At 45.9% G+C, this 19,396-nt stretch overlaps 1 long non-coding RNA gene across 1 annotated transcript in view; it reads right to left on the bottom strand.

The window, feature by feature from the left end:
• LOC122425106 overlaps nucleotides 1-19,396 on the bottom strand; it is a 250,164-nt gene that overhangs the window by 18,833 nt on the left and 211,935 nt on the right. Inside the window, exon 2 of the long non-coding RNA XR_006264699.1 lies at nucleotides 12,132-12,301. This is a non-coding gene — a long non-coding RNA (uncharacterized LOC122425106). The remainder of the gene's footprint in view (nucleotides 1-12,131; nucleotides 12,302-19,396) is intronic.

Genomic DNA, 19,396 nt, shown 5'->3' with positions numbered 1-19,396 from the left:
ACAATTTTTAGAAATACAGGACTACTAATGAGAAAAATGGAATCAAGATATGTGGCGGGGGTGGGGGGCGGGTAACATTCTGCTTACCTGGGGATCAAAGCTAAGGGTTCCTATCATTAAATCGATTACAAATATTCATCAGTAAAAACCATTCTTCAGTCATGGGCTGTAAAACAACAGACGGCAGACTGCATTTAGCTCACAGGCCCTCGTGTGCTGATTTCTAGCTGAGATCCTGTGTTAGGATTCTCCGAAGAAACAGTGTGAGAGTGAGTGTGAGAGAGAGTGTGTGGGTGTGTATGAGATAGGAAGGTATTTTCTATAAGGAATTGGCTGTGTGTGTGTACACACAGACACATGTGCATGGATGCAGACAGAGATTTCCTATACGGGATTGGCTCACACTTGTGCAGGCAACAAGCCCCATGACGTGCGTGGTGAGCTAGCCAGCTGGAACCCAGGAGAGCCAACGGTGCAGTCCTGGTCGGAAGGCAACTCGGCTCTAGACCCAGAAATTGCTAATGTGTCAGCTTGAGCCCAAAGGCAAGAAAAACCTGATGTCCTAGTCCAAAGGCCATCAGGCAGGAAGAAATCTCTCAGGAGAGGAGAAGCATCCTTTTTGTTCTATTCAGGACATCAACTGAGTGGATGAGGCCCGCCCACACTGAGAGGAATCTACTTTACTCAGTCTCTTGATTTAAATGTTCATCTCATCCAAACACACCTCCACAGGAATACCCAGGAACATGTGTACCCAACTAACTTGGCACCTCAGGGCCAGACAAGGGAGCACACAAAGCTGACCGTAACAGACCATCCTTATTTTAGAACTCCTCATGAGACCACGCTTTCAAAAATCAAGTCTCCTTCTTCCTGCCCACAGCCCTTTGCTGCTGTGAAGCATCCTGGAAAATGCCACAAGTGCAGTATGACCTGCTCCCCTAAGACCATGGCAGAGGGCAGCCCTGCCTACACCTGGACAGGGAGAGCTCCGTCACGCAGGTGGAGGGCCTGACTCTGTCCCACTGGGGCCCGATGCCGTACCTAGAGATGCCACAGCGGCCTCATCCAAGCACGTGTGTCTCCTGGATTCCCTGAGGGGCCATTTCCCTGCCCCAAGCACCCCTTGTTTCACACCCTGTTTGGAAAACAAGTTGTCGGGCACAGAGTCAACATGGAAATGTCTTTCAGCTTTATTTCTGACTTGTGCCCACAGTAAGCTATTCTATACATCCTGCCCTAACTGTTCTGAGAACCGTCCTCAACCACCCATCAGCTCCCAGCACCTATTATAGCTTGACTCAGATGTGTAAGAGCCTCTGCCCTTGAGTTTTTCTGTCTGGCCTCTGCCTACCTTCCAGATAATGGATTCCTCTTGAGAAAACGAGTCCTGCGGGGCTGGAGCAAGAAAACAAGAGGGAAATGACGAACTACGGTCAGAGAGGTGATGGCAGGTACCTGGGAGCAGCCTTCTAGGGGTCTCTAGGGAAGTGGGATGGTTTTCATAAGGATCTGATGAGATGGTTTAATAAGCAAACCTGACTGATGCTCTCTGTAGGCATGAAATGAATGCTAGGCTCCAAGTCCTTGAGGCTTCCTGTGCTGTGCGTACCAAGGTCTTCCACAGGTCATGGCAAGGCCACCTCAAAAAAGTCCTTCCTTCAGCTTCCATCTGGAATGGGGGATGTCATACCATCATCCCTATCTTGGTGTTCCCTAACATAATTCAAAGTTTTTGGTGAGCTATGTCCCACCCTCCATATTCACAGGTGGCGTTCCTAACCCCCAGCACCAGAGGAGTGCTTATTTGGAAAAAAGACCTTTAAAGAGGCCGTGGATTTAAAATGAGATCCTCAGGGTGGGATCTGATCCAATATGGCTGACATGCTTATAAAAACGGGCATCTGGAGACAGACCCAGGGAGAAGGCCATGTGAAGAGGAAGGCAGGGATGGAGCTGATGCCTCTATAAGCGCAGGGATGCCAAAGGTTGCCCACCAACCCCTAGAAGCTGGGAGAGAGACGAGGAATTGATTCTCACTCACAGCCCCTGGAAGGAACAAACCTGCCAACATCCTGACCTTTGAACCTCTAGCCTAGAACCGTGAGAGAATGTGTTCCTGTGCTTTCCGCCTCCCAGCTTGTGGTATTTCGTGACATCAGCCCCAGCAGACAAGCGCACTCAGCACAGAGCGTGGAGAAGAGCCTCCCTCTACAGTGAGGTTTCCTACCCCTCTTCTTGCTTTCTCTCAAATACGAGCATTGCCTGTTATTTTTGTTTTGCTTTGGCCGCACCACACAGCATGTGGGATCTTAGTTCCCAGACGAGGAACTGAACTCACGCCCCTGAGATGGAAGGGCTGAGTCTTAACCACTGGACCACCAGGGAAGTCCAAATCATTGCCCCATTTCTGAGTATCTATTTAAAAGTGAAGTAAAATCACAGCCAGTCTCCAGAGAGCCGGGTACAGGCATCACCACGGGGTCAGTAGACGGGGTGCAAACTGGAGACTTGTCACGTCTCCAGACAAAAGGCAGGCGGCCCAGATTCCAGTGTTAGAACAGCAAGAAGATGGAGGAGAATCCAGCCTCTCACCCTGGATTTCAGGGCCCAGGACAGTGACTGGACCTCTGGCTGGATGGGAAAGGCTGGGGCGTGAAGAGGGTATCCTTCCCCCACCTCTGCCCAGAAGCAGGGGACAGACGACATCTCACGGGGCCCCCAGAGGGTGCGCGCATCCCGGCAGGAAAGGAGGGGGAGGGAGGGGTCTCGGCCAAGACAACTCACATAGTCACCCACTGGGGAGGCAGCCGGTGGTCAAACCCACGACACGTTTATAAGGATTCTTCTCAACAGAAGTCAGAGTTCGAGTCTAACTCTGCTCAAAGGGTCCACAGCACAGTCTTGAATATTTTCAAAATATTAGTCTACCAAGATGCTAAGAAGTATTATTCATATTAGTCTACCAAGATGCTAAGAAGTATTATTCATGAAAACATTCTATATTCTGAAAGGGATATAGATATACTGGATTAGACCAAGTGAAACATTATTTCTTGACTGTAGGACTCTGCAGTGACTTTGATATGACATGGAACTAGAAAGAAATACAATCACTTAAGTGTGGAATCTGAAATATGCCGCAAAAGAACAAATCTATGAAACAGAAGCGGACTCACAGACACCAAGAACAGACCTGTGGTTGCCGAGGGAGAAGGAGGGAAGGGCGTTTGGGATTCGAGGATGCAAACCATCATACAGAGAATGGATAAACAATAGGGTCCTACCGCACACACAGCACAGGAGACTATATTCAGTATCAGAATGGAAAGGAATATGAAAAAAGAATTATATATAATAGTTTTGCTGTATGGCAAAAACTACCATAACACTGTAAATCAATCATGTTGTTTAGCTGCTAAGTTGTGTCCGACTCTTTTATGACCCCAAGGACTGTAGCCCACCAGGGCTCCTCTGTCCGTGAGATTTCCCAGGCAAGAAAACTGGAGTGGGTTGCCAATTTCTTCTCCAGAGAATCTTCCTGACCCAGGGATCAAACCTGCGTCTCCTGCAATGGCAACAAGATTCTTTATAGCTGAGCCATCAGGGAAGCCCCAAATTAACTATAAATAAAATACTTTCTTAAAAAAGAGAAATATCAAAGACTCCAATTTTATTTCGTTGCCAACTTTTCATCGTATAGTTCTTTTCACAACACCCAATCACATCTCTGAGAACAACTTACTAAAGGAAGTAATTGGATAATGCTGGTAATGAGCTTTGAAGGATGAATACTTTCAGAGAGAAAGCAGTAAGTCAGCTGACAATCAAGCCAGCCAGCCAGACATCCATGACTCCCCTGCAGAGAAAAAGTTAGTCCCTGCCCTTTTCTCCTCACAGGTCTCTACCTGGGGCAGAAAGAGCTGGAGTCCTTAAGAAACATCCTCCAATTCTCCCACATCAAGGAATCAAACTACCATTTAAAGACTGGTGAACTGAAAAAAAAATAAAGACTGGTGAGGCAGTAAAAGTAAGAAATTACTCCAAGCAGAAAAACTGAAAAAGCTTAAAATATGATTAGCTTTCCTGATAAGAGCAATGCATGGAGGTGACCATAAATTGTTGATAACAGCCTTCTACAGGCCTATCTTTGGTGCAACAGGATCAGAAGGCAAACAGAAACTGAATTCTTAGCTATTAGCCCATTAAAGATGCCTTCCAGCCTAGGGCGCACAGATAAGGGCCCTCAACAAGATAGTCAAACAGGTTTTATCGGGTCCTTGGTCCATGCGGTCACAGAATCATGGACTTGGAAGCTTCCTCAGTCTAACCTTCTCACTTTAAAGTTAAAGAAAGTTAGCCCAGTGGGGCTGAGAGGTACTGAAGGTCACCTAGCGGGTGCATGGAAAACCAGCAACAGAAAAACCTCAGCTTCCTGTTTACACTCCGCGCTCTTATCACTATATAATTGTCCTGTTACTGCATTACTGTATCCCCAAGGGCTATAGGAGGCAAGTAAAATCAAGGAGAACCTGTCAAGTGCCTGGGAGCAGGCAGGTGCTAAAAGAGCAGCTGGGACAAGTTCTTAGTATTTAGGAAATGGCAACCCACTCCACTATTCTTGCCTGGGAAATCTCATGGACAGGGGAGCCTGGCAAGCTACAGTCCATAGGGTCACCAAGAGTCAGACATAACCGAGCGCACACATATACACATACATACCAAATGCCAGGTGCTGAGCTAAGCTCTTAAACCTCAGCTGGCTTGTAGAAAACCCCCTTGAAGTGTGTGCCTTTGCATCAGTGAGGATGTCAGCTTTCTGCAAGTCTCAGCGACCTGCTCAAAGTCACACACAGCAAACGGCAGGGCTGCCAGGCGCCCTCAGGGCTCACCACAAGGCCAGTGCTCTTGACCGCTACCTACAGGACCCTCTGAGCCAGTCCTGAAATCAAGAGCATCACTTTAAAGAAACAAGACTGCAAAATAACTAAACTCCCAAAAAAAAAAAAAAAACTAATTAAAAAAAAAATAAAATTACCTTCCTCAGCAAGGGAGAAAATAAAGAAAAAGAAAATAAAGAATATATTTTTTCAGATTTCCTGTAGCGTAAGGATACTCATGCAACCAAAGGCATGAGTAAGAGTGACCCCATGAGGTCAGTTTGCCTCTGTCCTTACACCTCTGCGAGTGACCACCTCAACCCTCTGCAGTCTTTTCTTTTTCTCTTGCCAGACTGAGAGCAAGCCTACAGAGTTTCTTCCACAAGAAAACACCTGAAGAACCATTTCTATATTCGCCTGGATGCTGACGCACAATTACATGCTTCCTTACAAAAGTACAGTAATTTCTGTAATGTTTTCCCCATAAAAAGACACCATGGCCATTTGCCTGTGTAAATGAATATAAGTCTACATCCTAACTTTCACAAGAGCATGGTGGACCATCACAGGGGTGCACATGCTATGAGGTAAGACTTCTACAATGGTGCCAACGTCTGACTATCCTAACCGGTTCTGCAGTAAACTTGCTGGTAGAATCATCTCTGTTCCACGGATTCATTACTGAGGCATCCCACAAGTGGAACTGCAAAATCCTTTTTCATTTTGAGAGATACCACCTCTAGAAGGTTGTGCCAAGGCTCCACTGACCAGCTGTGTGGAATGTGTTAGCAGATCCCCTCACTAAACAACCAGAGAAATGCCATCCATACAGACAACTGTCTGTTCACACAGGGGAAACACCCAAGCCAAGCCAACCCAAGTCAGACATCCCCTAGCCACCAGCCTTTCTCAGCAGGGCCACGATTATAGGCTTTTTAACTGATCTTCCAAGTTCAGTCTTGCCCACCCCACCCATCCTTCCTCCACAAGGCAGTCAAAAATCTCTCTCTCAAATACAAATCTGATCGCGTCCCCCTGAACCTAAATGTTCCACTTCTCCAGATCCTACAGATGACCGCTCCAGCCCTACTGATGCTCTGCCACCCCTTCCATTTCTTCCAGAACATTCTTTCCCACTCAGGACCTTGGCAAACCCTGCTTTCGTTTTCTAGAATCTCTTCCTTGCCTCTCCCCCTGGTCACTCCTCCTCTCCTTTCAGGAACCTCTCAGAGTAACTTTGCCATTCACACACATTTTGCAGACTAAGGAATGTCCCCCACTGTTAACATGTACAACACTTAATATTTTACTTTCTAAAATGTATTAAAATGTTAGTTTGTCTGTCTGTCACCTCTGATTGACTCTAAGCTCCATGAGGACAAGCTCAGACCCAGCACGGTGCCTCTGACGCAGGAGACACTTGATGAACGGCAGAAAAGAGAGAGGGAGGGCGGAAAAAATGAAGGGAGGAGAAAGAAGCAGGAAAACGGGGGGGGGGGGGGGGCGGCGGGATTTAGATTTTCCAAAGAGTGGGAAAAGGGGAGGAAGACCTTACAGCCACAAGTGTAGAACTAGAGATGGGAGTTCTTTTTTCCCCTCACATTTCCTTTAGATTCAGCCACTGGATGAATACTGATCAGAAACCCGTCATGTCCTAGGCACTGCTGCAGATAGCAGAGAAGGTGCTTAGCCTTCTGGAGGCCCTGTCTCAGGATGGGAGCGAAAAGAGAGAATAAACAATGAACACAGACCTGAACAGGACAGCCAGGGTGAAGAAGCCTGTAACCCAGTAGGCCCCGCAGAACGAGTGTGGACTCTGCTACAGGCGGTCAGGGCAGGCCTCTCTGAGCGGGTGCCATATGAGGACGTGGCACCAAGAACGCAGGCCAGGGCAAAGCACATGTGGCTTTTAAAAATAAGATGCAGTCAACTTTACTCTGAAGCTGACGGACATACTCCCACCTGGCAGAAAAAAACCAACGTCCTTGGTACGTGGGTTAGACCCCTAGGGCTCTGACAACACCGTGCCTCAAGCTGAGTTAGCTGACACCACGGTCACTTCTTGTCTGACAGCGTTGGAGGCCAGGAGTGTGAGATCAAGGTGACGGCAGGACCGCACTCCCTAGGAAGGCTCCAGGGAAGACGGTGTTCCACGTTTCTCTCCCAGCTCCCAGGGGCCCAGGTGCTCCTCGGCTTGTCGACGCCACACCCCAGTCCTGACTCCAGTGTCGCCTGACCGTCTTCACAAGGCCCTCCCGTCCCTCTGTGCTCCTCTGTCTCCAGGCCCAAACGTCCCCATTTATAAGGACTCTGGTCACACAGGATTAGGGCCCACCCCCCAGACCTCAATTTACCTGAACCACCTCTGTCAAGACCCTCTCTCCATACGATTGAATAAGCTGAAATTCTTAGAGAGGAAATGAAATCTATCAGCTGGAGATTAAATTTAAAATGTTTAAAGGGGTTTAATGGCATCTAATAGTACATTATCTCAAATAATAAAGTCTCCTTTAATGTGACTGCTAAAATGTGAGGTTTATAAATAAGGATATTAAGAAGCTGGAATTATAAATTTAAAGAAAAACTAGAGTATGACTTTAATAAACTGATTCTTTTAAGAAGTACTGAATAATTTTTATACCATCCAGGATGCCACAAAACTCATATTAAGACAAAGAAACACTGCCCTCCCCCGCCCCCCACATGAACCGCAAACTTCCAGATGTTCAAGCTGGATTTAGAAAAGGCAGAGGAACCAGAGATCAAATTGCCAACATCCACTGGATCATCAAAAAAGTAAGAGAGTTCCAGAAAAACATCTACTCCTGCCTTTGTTGCTAAGTTCTCTATAAAGCTATAAAATCTTACCAGCAGAATGTTAGGAAACTCCCTCTTCATACCCTCAGCAGCAAAATATATTGTAATTTCAAAATATTAATGACCTAGTTAACTTAATTTCCATTTCTTTGACTACTAGTAAATGAAATTTTTCTAAAAATAAAAAAATGAGCTACAAAATTGTAATCACAACTCCTGAAGCTCCAATACTTTGGCCACCTGATGTGAAGAGCCGACTCACTGGAAAAGACCCTGATGCTGGGAAAGACTGAAGGCAGGAGGAGAAGGGGACAACAGGGGATGAGATGGTTGGATGGCATCACCGACTCGATGGACATGAGTCTGCGTGAACTCCGGGAGACAGTGAGGGACAGGCCTGCCTGGAGAGTGGCAGTCCACAAGGTCGCCAAGAGTTGGACACGGCTGAGCACCTGAACAATAACGCACACGAGGGCCTGCCATCAGCATCGCCTCACCCGGGTGGACAGGGTATCCCCCACCTCCCACCCACAGGGCCCAGGCTCAGATGGCCCTGGCTGCTGGCAGCTAAGGCGGCAAGAGAGGTCATGTCCTCCTCGGCTCTGGGGGCTGAGTGGCCGTGCTGGCCACATCCTGGGTCCAAGTGATGCGGAAGTCCTGCTGTTCCTGCTAATGGGCCAAAGGAGCAGAAACGCCGAGCTCTAACTCCTGTGCCCTCGAGAAAGGTCAGCTCACAGCCTGCATTTTATGTTCACCCACTGCAACATCTGAGCAACTGTCAGAGCAGAGTTAAACGCAGGCTGACTTTAAGCCTTGAGAAGAGGGGATTAATCCTAACAAATCAGGTGAGCTGGGGGGGTCTCTGCTGATGAGCGGGTCGCGTTAACAGCATGTCTCTACACACAGAGGCCCAATCTTTATGGCTCTGCCAGGGCAAGGATAAACCCCAGGCTCGTAATGTCTCCCCCCGCAAGGCTGTGATAATCCTCGCCGTTGTCTGAGCTGAGCGAGTAACGGTGAAAATGGATGAAAAGTATATGTTTATGTCCTTCCTATTAAATTCACAGCTATCAACACAGGAGGCACTAAAGGTGATGGCGGCGCGGACGAATGCCTCCTTTTTGAAGAGCAGCAAGAAGGTTAAAACAACAAAGAGAAGGGCAGCAATTCCAGGTCCTGGGATTTGTCACCCAGCCTTCTCTCTGCTTTTGGCCCTTCCCTCCCCCCCTGCATCTAGCTTAATGTCAAAAATATACTTTGTGGGCAGAAGGAGACGCAGTGAAATCAGAACAGTTTTCTTTCTGGGCTGGAAGCTTAGTCTTAAGGTGACCTCAGAAGACTTCTGACAGCCTCCCTCTATCACCACGTGTCATACACATGTCATCACTGCACTGTCTGTGTTCTCCTGCCCACGGGGACATTCCCGCACACCCCTAAGAGTTCTGAGGTCAGCGTCTGACTTAGAATTTATCTGGTATCCTCAGAGAAAGAAAACATCCACAGTTGGGACTAGGGAGAGACACTGAACTTGGGTGTAAAATTTAAGTGGGTGCCAAAACCTTCGATACTAAGGAGAGATAATATTTTAATGCAATCCCTTTAAAAAAAAAAAAATCAAAGCATCAACCTATGGCTCTTGTATTGGTCACCTATTTTCACAAACAAAGTTTTACTGGAAGTCCAGGGCTGGGATTAGAGTAAGGCAAGCGAGATGGTGGTTGTTGGTGGTGGTGGTTTAGTCGCTAAGTCATGTCCGCCTCTTGTGACCCCATGGACTAGATCCCGCCAGGCTCCTCTGTCCATGGGCTTCTCCAGGCAAGAATACTGGAGTGGGTTGCCATTCCCTTCTCCAAGGGATCTTCCTGACCCAGGAATCGAACCCAGGTCTCCTGCATTGCAGGCAGATTCTTTACTGAGTTACAAGGGAGTGTAAGATAGTGAGGTAAGTAGTAAGGCAAGTGAGATAGCGTGGGACAATCACAGGGTCACGTCCTTTGTCTTTTTTTTTTTTTTTTACAATTTTGGTATTTTGTTTTCATGGATTTTGGTATTCTAAAAACATTATACAAAAGTACTATTTACATCTTTAGTACTAAAGTGAGTTTTCTGGCACCATTTGAAATTTATACTCTATACCCCTCACCCAAGTCCCTGCCCCAACCAACTTTTCTGAAGTTCAACCAGAGTTCTGATGGAGCCCACCATCCTGACTTTTCCGAAGTTCCATTCTATTATAACTGACATTACCAAGGTGCTCCTATTTACAAGCACTGTTCCAAAGACATTTCAAATGCATCCGTTTGCTCACTGAACTCCCCACTGAGTGTGTAAACTGAGAGACCTGCCCCTGGTCACACAGCTCACAGAGGACCTGGGATCTGAGCTCAGAGATTCCGGCTCTGCAACGGGCCTCAGCCACTGGTTCACTCTACACTTGGTTTTTTTTTTCCCTTGTTCTCTTCCATTTCTAAACGTATTCCATCCACTTTCTCAGCACACAGTGATTTCTTAATCCAATTTACCCGGCTTTATGCTGATAAGTTATTTCTACTGTCAGACACAGATGGCTTTTCAGGAGACCAGCCAGCTAAGTGCACGGCCTAAGAATGCAATACAACTTGCTTTTCTAACCAGCTAGATTGGTTTACGTGGTGAGATAAATATTGCGCTAAGAGCAGCTCCAGCACATCGCGGGGAGAGAGATGTGCTCCCCATTCAGGCTGGCTGGGGGGGCTCCCAGCACCCTTCCGAGGGTGCTCAGGATGCAGTGGCTCGCGTCAGCGGCCCCTTTGTGTAAACTCTGGGATTCATGTCCTGCCTGCAGGCACTGAAGCGTGGGAACCGGCTGCCCAGGGTTGCCCACGTTTATGCGCTCTCTCCTTGAGTGGCTTCCACGGACGTTATCTCTTCTCGCAATCCCTGTTCCTTTCGGGGAGAAGGAAGGTTGTTGGCAATGGTTTTAGCACAATAATTACTAGTGGCGCCTTAGGAACAATTATTAAAAACCATCATTAGCATCCTCGCCACTAACCCTGATGGACCCGGAGTAGCTGGCAAAGCGGGTTCTCCCCGTGCCCAGGGCTCTGCTACATCACTGAAAAAGCTCCCAGGACTGTGTGGCTCACAGCGCAGCTGACGACACCCTGACCAGGGTCTCTGGGGATGTACAAATCAAGAGGTGCCTTTCTCAGATTAAAAACCACAAAGTGCCCATTTTTGGGGAAGTCCCCGTTCATTCTGACAGTGACTCTGCAGGAAAGGGCGACACTGCTTAAAGAGGCACAAGGACTCCAACTCCACCACCGACCAGCTCGGGTCTCTGGGCAGCTCACCCCACGCCGTGGAGGGTTGTTGAGGGCATCCGACTCCCTATTCCCGCCACCACCCACACCCGTGAATGTGGCTGCAGGAAACATCACGAAGGGGCTCGTTGATGCCATGTGAAATTCACACTCACAACTTTCAGGCACCCACCGAGAATTTCCAGGCCAAGTACACCTCTCTGGTCAAGTTTACTTTCCCAGTTTCTCAATGACTCTTTCACACCTTCTGTGTCCTCAACCCCACCTAAGTCTCTCCCCCGCCGTCTCCCAGCCAGGGCCCCAGCTGACTCTCCAGGAAGAAAGTGGAAGCAGTAAGACAAGAACTCCACTGTGATGTCCACCACTTTGACCTGCAGGCAGACACCCGTCTCTGCTTAAAATGGTCAGTTCTCATCAAGAAAATGTGATTCAAAACTGTAAAGCAATTACCCTTCAATTAAAAATAAATAAATTAACAAAAAATAAAAGAAACTGTGATTATTCCTGTCCTCTAGATGTTTCCCCCTTCCTGAGAGTTTAGCTCCACTCTTTCCTGTGACATCATTACTTCCCTGCTAACTGGATCGTTGGAAAAAAAGAAAAAAGGAGCATCTCCCATCTTAAAAAAAAAAAAAATACCTCCTGCTTAATCCCAGGAACCCCCGCAGACATCACAGCATCTCCCGGATCCCCTCCACATCAGTGATCTCATTCTGTGTCCTCCTGCTGTTTACACTTCCTCAAAGCCTGTTTCCTTCCTCACTGCCTCCAGCTGGACACCTGTCCCCGCAAGTGTACGCGAGTCCTCAGCAGCCCAGGGGGCCCCTGTGCTGACCAGGGCTGAGGGCCCATTTCTGACCTCATCGCCCCCCGATTTCCGAGCACTCTTCAATGTACCTACTCACACGCTCCTTTACACCCTTGCTCGACGTCCAGCCACTGCGATCCTCCGTCCGTCCTACCCAACAGCTGGTGCTCAGCGCCCCGCGCCCCGGGCTCCCAATATCACTGCCCGCGCACCCCGTGGTGGGACAGCAGAAAACCTTCTGGGTTCTACCGTAAGCTCCTCCTGGTTCATTTCATCTAGCTCCATGACTGTATCATTTATATGCAGTGGCTCCCCAACTGTTACCTGAACCCCATCGTCCCGACACTGACTTCACGTCCCTGCTTGTACGCGGGAGACTCCAGATCGCAGGGCGTGGAGAGATGAGAAGGCTTCATGTTCCGATCTCCACGGCACTCACATGTATGTATTCACTCAGGAAAAATTCATCCTTGACGACGGTTGAGTTCTTCTGGCTGAAATAAAAAGCATTGTCCTTTTAAATTAACATTCTGGAGCCATGCTCTCACAGTTGCTCTTTTCTATAAACTTGCTCCCTGGACTCTCCCGAAGACACCCCAAATCTCGACACTATTCTTGGTGATTCTCTTCCCATATCCAGGTCACCTGCACCTCCTGCCTTTTCTGCTGCTAGAACAAATCCCTTCTTGGCCTTCTCCCCGACCACCTGGTCAGGCCATCAGTGCCTCTCCCTGAGTTTCTGTAAATTTCCGATGGGCTCTGTGGATCCCACCCAGCCTTTCTTTCACTGCACCCCAAAGGGAGCATCCAAGTGAGAGGCCAAAGCTGCACTCCAATCCTGCTGCTTTGCCTGCCCTCACCTTACAGAAATGAAAACTCTCCAAAGGATTCTCATGGTACGTGGGGTAAAACTTGATGCCTCAGCCGGCCTAGAGCATCCCACAGCCTCAGCCCCAGAGCCTCCAATCTCTTCTAAATCCTCCTTATCACTCACAGAGCATCAACCATCGATCCTTTTACAGGCTTCTTGGTGACATCAGTTTCCACCTCCAGTTTTTGCTCCAGCTGCTCTCAACGTTTCTGCAGACTCTGCCCTGGCCTTGGCAGAGCAGCTCCCTCTCGTCACTCAGAAGTCAGTTTAAATATTCTATCTCTAGGGACACCTGCCCTGACACCCCCAGTCTAAATTCGTCCCCTCGTAACTTTCCAGCACTCACCGCTTTTACTCTCCACACAGTACATAAGACTACCTGACAATATTGACCTGCTTATTTTTTTACTGCCCGTCTCTCACCGCCATCAAGAATATAAGTTCCCCCAAATAGAGATGTCTGTTGGCCTCTGCAACCCACCCACCTCAATTTAAAACACTGCCTGGCCATATGGTAGGAGCTCAATAAATATATGTTGAAATAAATCTGTATAGCACATAATTCATAGAAACTAGCCCAGAATATATATATACACACACGCATATATTTATGTGTATATATATATGTATAAAACATGTAATTCTGTGTATGTGTTTATCACTCCCACTTTCCACCACACTGCTTAAAGATATGAGGACCCCATGATAAGTCAGCAAAAGAACTGAGACTCCCGGACAGCCTTCACTGGTGACCACATACAGCTGGCCCTGCTTCCTCCCAAAAATCTCAATAGACACTTGCTGTTGTTCAGTCGCTCAGTCATGTCCGACTCGTGGCGACCCCACGGACTGCAACACCCCAGGCTTTCCTGACCTTCACTATCTCCTGGAGTTTGCTCAAACTCACACTGTAACAGTACAAAAAAGTATAAACTCACAAGGATGAAGAGAATAGGAGGTAAGATGCCAAGGCATCAGCAAAATTGTTCTGGACACAGAATGCGGGGCGCTAAGTGTGCATGGGAGGCTGGGGGAAGAAACAAGGATGCCAACTTGTAAAGCTGACTCTACCACAGACAGACTCAGGGAATCAGAGTCACCGGGTAGCTCTAAAGGGAGGGGCGATGGGTAAGGTTAAAATGAGAACTAGCTCAAAGTCCAAGAAAGGAATATTTAAACCACCAGGGGATCTCCCCTAATACTGCCAGGCTAGATCAGGATGCACCCTGACTTCAGGAACTCGTGGGATTTTTCTGTCTGGAGACGTCAGACCAGAAATGTTTTCCAAACCTGAAAACACAAGGCACAGTGAAAACTCAAGTGAGGCATCAAACTGAAAATGGGATTCAGTAAAAGTCTGCATATCAATGCTAAGAGTCCCGTCCCTCTATCCATTGTGACTCCAACCATCATACTGGGAGCTGAACTGTAGAGGAGGACGTACAGAAGGATAAATAGGAGGACCCAAGGGATAAAAGAGCCTAGCTTGCAAAACTGACTGATGTGACAGAAAAATACTTTCAGACACCAACATTTGACAAGTATCGTGATAAAAATGGCTGGAGTGAACCTGCTTACCTTAGAGAGAAGCCATCAATCTCATCCTACTAAACATAGCCACTCCAAACAGAAATGCATGTGTGCATGCACACACACACACACTCAAGATACACATACTCCACACAAACACATACTCCACCCCACACACATCTCTCAAAAGACATACATATGCATACCCCAAACACACACACATATATACCCCAAAGACATATATACATGTTATTCAGTCATAAGTCATGTCCAACTCTTTGTGACCCCATGGACTGCAGCATGCCAGGATCCCTGTCCTTCACTATCTCCCAGAGTTTGCTCAAACTCATGTCAAAAATAAGTCAGTGATGCTATCCAACCAACTCATCCTCTGCGACTCTCTTCTTTTGCCTTTAATCTTTCCCAGCATCAGGGTCTCTTTCAATGAGTTGGCTCTTTGCATCAGGTGGCCAAAGTATTGCTTCAGCATCAGTCCTTCCAATGAATATTCAGGATTAATCTCCTTTAGAATCGACTGGTTTGATCTCCCTGCAGTCCAAGGGACTCTCAAGAGTCCTCCAACACCACAGTTCAAAAGCATCAATTCTTCGGCGCTCAGCTTATGGTCCAACTCTCACATCCATATATGACTACTGGAAAAATCATAGCTTTCCTTTTTAATACACTATCTAGGTTTGTCATAGCTTTCTTTCCAAGGAACAAGCATCTTTTAATTTCACTGCTACAGTCACCATCTGAAGTGATTTGGGAGCCTAAGAAAATAAAATTGGTCAGTGCCTTCCACTTTTTCCCTTTCTATTTGCCATGAAGTGATGGTACTGGATACCACAATCTTAAGTTTTTTGAATGTTGAGTTTTAAGCCTACTTTTTTCACTCTCATCTTTCACCCTCGTCAAGAGGCTCTTTAATTCCTCTTCACTTTCTGCCATTAGAGTGGTATCATCTGCATATCTGAGGTTGTTGGTATTTCTCCCAGAAATCTTGATGCCAGCTTGTGATTCCTCCAGCCCAGCATTTCTCATGATGTACTCTGCATGTAAGTTAAACAAGCAGGGTGACAATATACAGCCTTGACGTACTCCCCTCCTAATTGTGAGCCAGTCTGTTGTCCATGTCCAGCTCTAACTGCTGCTCCTTGACTCACACACAGGTTTCTCAGGTTAAGTGGCCTAGTATTTCCATCTCTTTCAGAATTTTCCACAGTTTGCTGTGAGGCACACAAAGGCTTTCATGTAATCAATGAAGCAGAAGTCGATGTTTTTCTGGAATTCTCTTGCTTTCTCTTTGAGCCAACAAATGTTGGCAATTTGATCCCTGGTTTCTCTGCCTTTTCTAAATCCAGCTTGAACATCTGGAAGTTCTTGGTTCATGTACTACTGAAGCCTAGTTTGAAGGATTTTGAGCATAACCTTACTAGCAGGTGAAATGAGCACAACCAAACTGGTAGTTTGAGCATTCTTTGGCATTGCCCTTCTTTGGAACAGGAATGAAAACTGACCTTTTCCAGTTCTATGGCCACTTTGAAGGCCACTTCTGAGTTTTCCAAATTTGCTGACATATTGAGTATAGCACTTTCAAAGCATCATATTTTAGGATTTGAAATAGCTCAGCTGGAATCCCATCACCTCCACTAGCTTTGTCCATAGTAATGCTTCCTAAGGCCCACTTAACGTCACACTCCAGGATGTCTGGTTCCAGGTGAGTGACCACACCATCATGGTTATCCAGATCATTGCCTTTTTTGTATAGTTCTTCTGTGTATTCTTGCCACCTCTTCTTAATCTCGTCTGCTTCTGTTAAGTCTTTACCATTTCTGTCCTTTATTGTGTTCATCCTTGCATGAAACGTTCCTGATATCTCCAATTTTCTTGAAGAGGTCTCCAGTCTTTCCCATTCTATTGTTTTCCTCGACTTCTTTGCATTGAAGAAGACCTTCTTATCTCTCCTTGCTAGACTCTAGAATGCTGCATTCAGTTGGGTATAGCCCTCCCTTTCTCCCTTGCGTTTCACTTCTCTTCTTTCCTCAGCTATTTGCAAGACCTCCTCAGACAACCACTTTGCCTTCTTCATTTCTTTTTCTTTAGGATGGTTTTGGTCACCACCTCCTGTATTGCTACAAACCTCCGTCCATAGTTCTTCAGGCACTCTCTCTACCAAATCTAATCCTTTCAATTTATTCATCACCTCCACTGTATAATCATAAGGGATTTGATTTAGGTCATACCTGAATGGCCTAGTGGTTTTCCCTACTTTCTTCCATTTTAGCCTGAATTCTGCAATAAGGAGCTGATGATCTTAGCCACAGTCAGCTCCAGGTCTTATTTTTGCTGACTGTATAGAGTTTCTCCATCTTGGGCTACAAAGAATATAATCAATCTGGTGTTGGTATTGACCATTTGGTGATATCTATGTGTAGAATTATCTGTTGTGTTGTTGGAAAAGGGTGTTTGATATGACTGGTGTATTCTTTGACAAAACTCTGCTAGCCTTTGACCTGCTTCATTTTGTACTCCAAGGCCAAACTTGCCTGTTACTCCAGGTATCTCTTGACTTTCTACTTTTGCATTCCCATCCCTTATAAAGAAAAGGACATCTTTTTTTTTTCTGGAGTTAGTTCTAGATGGTCTTGTAGGTCTTCACAGAACCATTCAAGAATGGCTGCTATCCAGAAGTCTACAAGCAATAAATGCTGGAGAGGGTGTGGAGAAAAGGGAACCCTCTTACGCTGTTGGTGGGAATGCAAACTAGTACAGCCACTATGGAGAACAGTGTGGAGATGCCTTAAAAAACTGGAAACAGAACTGCCATATGACCCAGCAATCTCACTCCTGGGCATACACATCAAGGAAACCAGATCTGAAAGAGACACATGTACCCACCCCAATGTTCATCACTGCACTGCTTATAATAGCCAGGACATGGAAGCAACCTAGATGCCCATCAGCAGACGAATGGATAAGAAAGCTGTGTTACATATACACAATGGAATATTACTCAGCCATTAAAAAGAATACATTTGCATCAGTTCTAATGAGATGGATAAAACTGGAGCCCATTATACAGAGTGAAGTAAGCCACAAAGATAAACACCAATACAGTATACTAAGGCATATATATGGAATTTAGAACGATGGTAACAATAACCCTATATGCAAGACAGAAAAAGAGACACAGATGTATAGAACAGACTTTTGGACTCTATGGGAGAAGGCGAGGGTGGGATGATCTGAGAGAACAGCATCGAAACATGTATATTATCAAGTGTGAAACAGATCACCAGTCCAGGTTGGATGCATGAGACAAGTGCTCGGGGCTGGTGCACTGGGATGACCCAGAGCAATGGGATGGGGAGGGGCGTTTGGGATGGGGAACACATGTAAATCCATGGCTGATTCATGTCAATGTATGGCAAAAACCACTACAATATTGTAAAGTAATTAGCCTCCAACTAATAAAAATAAATGGAAAAAATAAAAAGAACCATCCAACTTCAGCTTCTTCAGCATTAGTGGTTGGGGGACATGGATTTTCATTACTGTGACACTGAATGGTTTGCCTTGGAAATGAACTGAGATCATACTGTCATTTCTGAGATTGCACCCAAGTACTGCATTTCAAACTCTTTTGTTGACTATGAGGGTTGCTCCATTTCTTCTAAGGGATTCTTGCCCACAGCGGTAGATATAATGGTCATCTAAATTAAATTCACCCACTCCCATCCATTTTAGTTCACTGATTCCTAAGATGTCAGTGTTCACTCTTGCCATCTCCTGCTTGGTCACTTCCAATTTACCTTGATTCACGGACCTAACGCTCCAGGTTCCTTTGCAACGCTGTTCTTTACAGCATCGGACCTTACTTTTGGTGATAAACCAGACACATCCACAACTGGGTGTTGTTTCTGCTTTGGCCCAGCTGCGTCATTCTTACTGGAGCTATTCATAATTGCCCTCTGTTCATCCCCAGTAGCATACTGGACACCTTCCAATCCAGGGGGCTCATCTCCCAGTGTCATATCTTTTTGACTTTTCATACTGTTCATGGGGTTCTCATGCTAAGAATACTGGAGCAGTTTGTCCTTCCCTCCTGCAGTGGACCAAATTTTGTCAGAACTCTTCACTATGACCTGTCGGTCTTGAACGGCCTTGCACAGCATGGCTCATAGCTTCACTGAGTTACACAAGAACCTTCACCATGAGAAGGCTGTGATTCATGAAGGGGACATACATACATACATGTCCCCAAAACTCACAAACCCATATACCAAACACACGGAAAAGCATATGACACACACACAAACCACAAATACCAAACACTATACAAATATCTCAGACATGTATACATACTTCAAATACACACACACACACACCCTGAATATGCACAGTCAACTTTCAAGCAGTTTTTTCCTGGATTCTTATAATATGACTGGGCAAAGACAACCAGAAACTTAATTTTTGCAGATGAAAGATCAAATGAAAAATGAAAAAAAAAAAGGAAAGGATAAGGGTGAGTTTGGGCAAAGAAGAGAGTTCAGACATTTTTCGAAAGATAATACAGGGAATATAATAAAATTCCCAAATAGCATAATCACATTACTGAGATTAAAAATATTATACTCAGAAAGCAAAACAGATTTCTATAAAGGGATACATTCTGAAAATAAGAAAGAGGATCTAGAAATTTAAAATATGATACTGGAAAAAATCTTTTCAAGAAATGGTAGCAATAGCTGGAAGAAATCTGTTGGAAAGTATAACAAAGAGACAAAGTATGTGGGGGAAAAAAAAGACAAGGTATGTGGAAAGTAAAAGAGAATAGATAAAATTAAAAGTTCAATCTAAAGAGTCTAAAATGGAAGGTTCAGAAGTGGTAAATAAGGAAAATAAAAGGAAGTAATCCATCAATGATGCAAAACAAGGGAATGTACCAGGGCAGCAGAAAATAAACATCCAGGATGAAATGGCCCAGTGGATGCACAGCAGCAGCAATCGGTTAAAAGTTCCCTGTAATTGTTAGAACATTTCAGAGCACTATGAAGAGAGAGCTAAGAACTTCCTGACAGGCAAATACATACAGCATTTGCCTACAATAGATCTGGAATTAGCATCAGACTTCTCAACAGCAAACAGGAAGACGAGAGGGCAACAGAGCAAGGCCACAAATATC

The sequence above is a fragment of the Cervus canadensis genome, chromosome 22 (assembly GCF_019320065.1).
Source record: "Cervus canadensis isolate Bull #8, Minnesota chromosome 22, ASM1932006v1, whole genome shotgun sequence".
Taxonomy (NCBI): Eukaryota; Metazoa; Chordata; class Mammalia; order Artiodactyla; family Cervidae; genus Cervus; species Cervus canadensis.
The sequence above is the reverse complement of the archived record's forward strand: the minus strand, read 5'-3'. Positions and strand labels throughout refer to the sequence as shown.